Source organism: Sinocyclocheilus anshuiensis, unplaced genomic scaffold (genome assembly GCF_001515605.1).
Source record: "Sinocyclocheilus anshuiensis isolate Anshui unplaced genomic scaffold, SAMN03320099.WGS_v1.1 scaffold604, whole genome shotgun sequence".
NCBI classification, from domain to species: Eukaryota; Metazoa; Chordata; class Actinopteri; order Cypriniformes; family Cyprinidae; genus Sinocyclocheilus; species Sinocyclocheilus anshuiensis.
The window spans coordinates 188,648-192,842 of record NW_015557078.1 but is presented as its reverse complement, the minus strand read 5'-3'; positions in this window follow the sequence as shown (position 1 = coordinate 192,842).

Sequence of the window (4,195 nt, the reverse complement as noted above, 5' to 3'; positions counted from 1 at the left end):
AATGTGGCTGATGTTAAGTTGGTGTTTGTTTATATAGCCGGGCTTGCATTGTGTTAAGGTAAAGTGTAGTAATGCAACGTAACAGTTACTGTTCATCTTTGACCCCATTTGCCTCTGACCTTTTTAATCATACCCTGTGGTTATCTAACAATTCACACGACATTGTTACATGGGTGGTGCCAACGTGAAAATGAAAACATGATGACAGGAACAGAGGCTGATCCTTTGAGTATCTAGATACATCTAGTTGATGATACAACAAAGAAGGCATCTCATGACATTCAGAGAGTGAAAGGGATTTAAGTCAGACACTGCTAAAATGCTAACATTTGACGGCAGGGATTTACTTGTTACAGAATGGTTCACTCTTATCAACCAACCCTGGAGTTAGATGTGATTAACCTTTTAGCATGTTCTCAGAATGAATAATCTTTCTCTTGCTCTCTTAACCCACACAATTCCCTCTCTTGCCCTTTCTCTCCAGAGAACTCTGGGTTCCTAAGCTCCATGCTTAATGAATCCCAGAGTACCAGAAAGAGAAAGGAGGCAGCAAGGGAACACCCTCCCCACCCTGGAGTCGGCCAGTTTAGGAAACAACAGGTCCCTCGAAGTGTCTGCCGATATGCCTGATAACACAGTACCCAACCCCTATTCCAACCCTCAATCTTTCCTTTTGTTTCTCAGCCTGAACTTTACACATCTTTGACCTTATGTTGTGATAAGTAATTTTCAGTACTAAGGCTGAGTCACAATGTGGTATAGGCCCTGACAGATATCCAGAACTTTACCCAAATATAAAGTGTTGCTAGATTGCTTCACAAACAGCTCTGGAAACTGTGCAAAAGCCATGTGCTGTTTGTCTGCCTGACTGCCCTTGTGGAATTATTACAGCTCCTATCGCTTTGCATCCCGGGGGCTGGAACAACCAAGGTGGCAGGGAAAGGCAAAGGACAGTCAGCGGGGAGAAGACAAGAAGGGTCTCCCCTTGAGGGAAGTCACTGATTACAACCTGCTGGGATGTGACCCTAAAAAGGAGAAACTTAACCTTCCTCTTTACCCACTATGAGTTCTCTTTCTGCATGCTTCCCCCTGACCTTTCTCCCCCAACGCCTGTGCCATCTTGTGTTTCTAAAGGCCACGGAGAGCCGCAATCAAAGACGTGAGCCCTTGGGCACAACTTTGAATTACTTGCCAGACATCCACTGGATGACATGAAGCAGCTGCACTCCCTACAGTAATTCCTAGTCACAAGATTGCTAAATAACTGATAAATCTCGCATTGGAGAGAGACATATTTGTTCAAGGTGTGTTTGGAAGAGACAGGCAAAGAATGCGCGTGATTTCAGATATTTGACTTATGTTGATTTCAAATATTTGACTTCTTGTTTGCTTCTTAGAGGAGGGTTAGTCTTGGGGAGAGCCAAAAAGAGCTCATAGAGAGCTCCATGATGCTTGAATCCCCATGCTTCCTGCTCAACCCAGTTCCATATTGCTCCAATGATGCCCAGCTGCAACCAATGAACATTCCAGCTCACTTTTTTCATAATTTCAAATTTCTGCTATAAGCCCTTAAGAGCAACAGAGGCGGACCAAATATGGGAAGGAGATTGTGCCCTGAACTTAGCGTGACCTTAAAAGCAGCCCTGCTCCACATGACCTCTGCTTTCTGCCCTGAAGAAGGGGGCTCTAACAGCCAGTGTTCCATGCATGGTCAAGCTCAGGATTTTCCTCCTGGATTTTCTTCTTTGCACACTTCCAATTCATCTTGCCATCTCATTTTCTTTTATCTAGTGCCCTTTTCCTCTGTTTTATCTCTTTTCTTCTTGTGGGGAAAGAGTATTTTGGATGTCTATAAGGGCTTGGCAGTTTGACAGAGCAATCAAGCCGTTCTTTCACTTTTTTTTGAGCCGTCTACCTGTCATTGTCTGTTTCTCTAATTGGATTTTAGAGCAGGTCAGGCAGTGGATAGGGGATCAGGGAGGTTAGGGCCAAGGCTATCCAGGAATGGACTCATTTGCAGGGCAGAAACTTGATAGGAGACTGAATTGGACTGAAGAATATATAGCGACTCTATCTACAGGCCAACAAGTTGTCAAGTTCCTCTAAGTCCAGAGCTCTGCTTCCATTTATTTCCCTGCTTTATTCCGATAGTTCACTCACTCATGCTTCCATCTGAGCAGTAAATCTTGGGTGTTGTGGAAGACATTAGGGCTGCACGATAAATCGCATGCAATATTTAACGCGCATCTTGTTAAGTAATCTTGTTAAGTCACTGACAAGCTGCGCAAAACATGCACAAAATATGATTGTGGTTTTGCGCAGCTTGTCAGTGAACAACGGCTCTGTGTAGTAAATGCTGCTCCATGTGAAGGTCCGCACGTGATGGAGATTTACCGCTGATTACAGAACCGGTTTTACTGACAAGATGCGTGTTAAATATCGCATGCGATTTATCGTGCAGCCCTAGAAGACATGTAAATGAATTGCTTACTCAGTAGGCTAGGTGTCCTAAAACATGATTGCCACCGCCAGTGCATACATGATTATTTCATACTGTTTCGACCTCTCATGACACACTGCGTAGTTCTCTGTTTTCTCAGAAAATCTCCATCTGGAGGATTAGGGTGAGAGGAAAGGCAAGGACTGTGGGGAGAATGGAGAACAGGAAGGAGGTGGATGAGTGAGGCTCATTGCTAGTATATACAGGTGGAGCAAATGTGAGGAGGCAGGAGAGATCTCAGTCCGTGCTTAATGCCTGATGGATTTGAACACAACTGCAATCATACATGCCTACATCTAGAGATTAGAAATGCTAAATGCTTTTATGATCACGCAAGAAATTATAGATTAATTCTGAGAGTCTTCTACTGTGTCTCTACTGTCCTTCCATATTTTTTGCCTTTTCTCTTCCGTCTGAAGCACTAAGCATGCCAAATCAAAAGACAAGGAAACAATAAAACTCCTACCATCCAGGATGGTAGTGCTGCCTGTAAATCGTCATGAACACTTGGTTCATGGTTGGTTGTAGCAAGCCCCCTGGTACCATTTCCTGACTGGAGCAATGGGAAGTTCTGGAATATGCTGGATGCCCAGAGGAAGGGTAAAAAAGGGGGAGGTGTGAAGCTAGGGGCAGCGTACGTGCCGCACAGCTTGAGACTGGTGCTGGAGGTGGAGACAAAAGGAACAGGATGCTGAGCCCTACAGGAATGCATATGCCCCGGCAGTATGCATAGCACTCATCCCTCCCGCCCATATAACCACACTGGAAAAAGAGAGCGATAGACAGAGAAAAAAAAAAGATAGACACAGAGAGGGCAGGGTCAGTGAGGAACTTCATTAGGATGAAAGAACTTGGTGCATCTCTCGTAAAGGAAATGATCTCTGCAGATATAATTGTAGGGTAGAGTTGACTGTTGTATCACAGTTTCTGGTTATCACAAGAATCAGGGCTGATCAACACGCCACCAGTTTGATTCACAGGACTCTGATGTGTGCACTTGAAAATAAATTGTTTACACTGTGCAGGATGTACCTGATTAACATGAAGTATAAAGTAACAGGACACATGAAAACACATGTCTACTGACACACTAAATAAACACAAAATAAATAATTTGGGCATGCACATCTGGGTTAATACAAATTCTTTAGAGCCATTCCAGACTCCCCCCACCCACATACACATACATACAGTCGTGTACTAAACTCTTGTACACATTTTCATGTAATAGTAAACTCATGAAAACTATGCAGCAACATATATGGAAGTATAGAAATTGCAACAAATGGTGTTTAATCAAAACTATTTTTATTACATTTTTATATGTATTATATATTGTAAGAAAGTGTCTTTGTAACATGGAAACCTTATAAGATGGCAACTTTAACCAAGACATTTGAATTCACCAAAAAAATGAATAAGAAAAAAAATATATAACAAAAAATGTATTTGAAGTATAGCCACCCTTTGCCTTGACAACAGCTTTGTAGACTTATCAGGCAACTATATGAGGAAGCCACCTGGGATGCTTTTTGAATCATCTTAAAGGAGTTCCCATGTATGCTTAACACATGTTGGCAGCGTTTCCTTCACTATCTGTTCCAACTCATCCATTTGTAAAGGCAAAACTTACATTTGATTACAGAACTAATTTGAATCATTAAACAAAAGCCTTCAGAGCAAACAATCATAAGA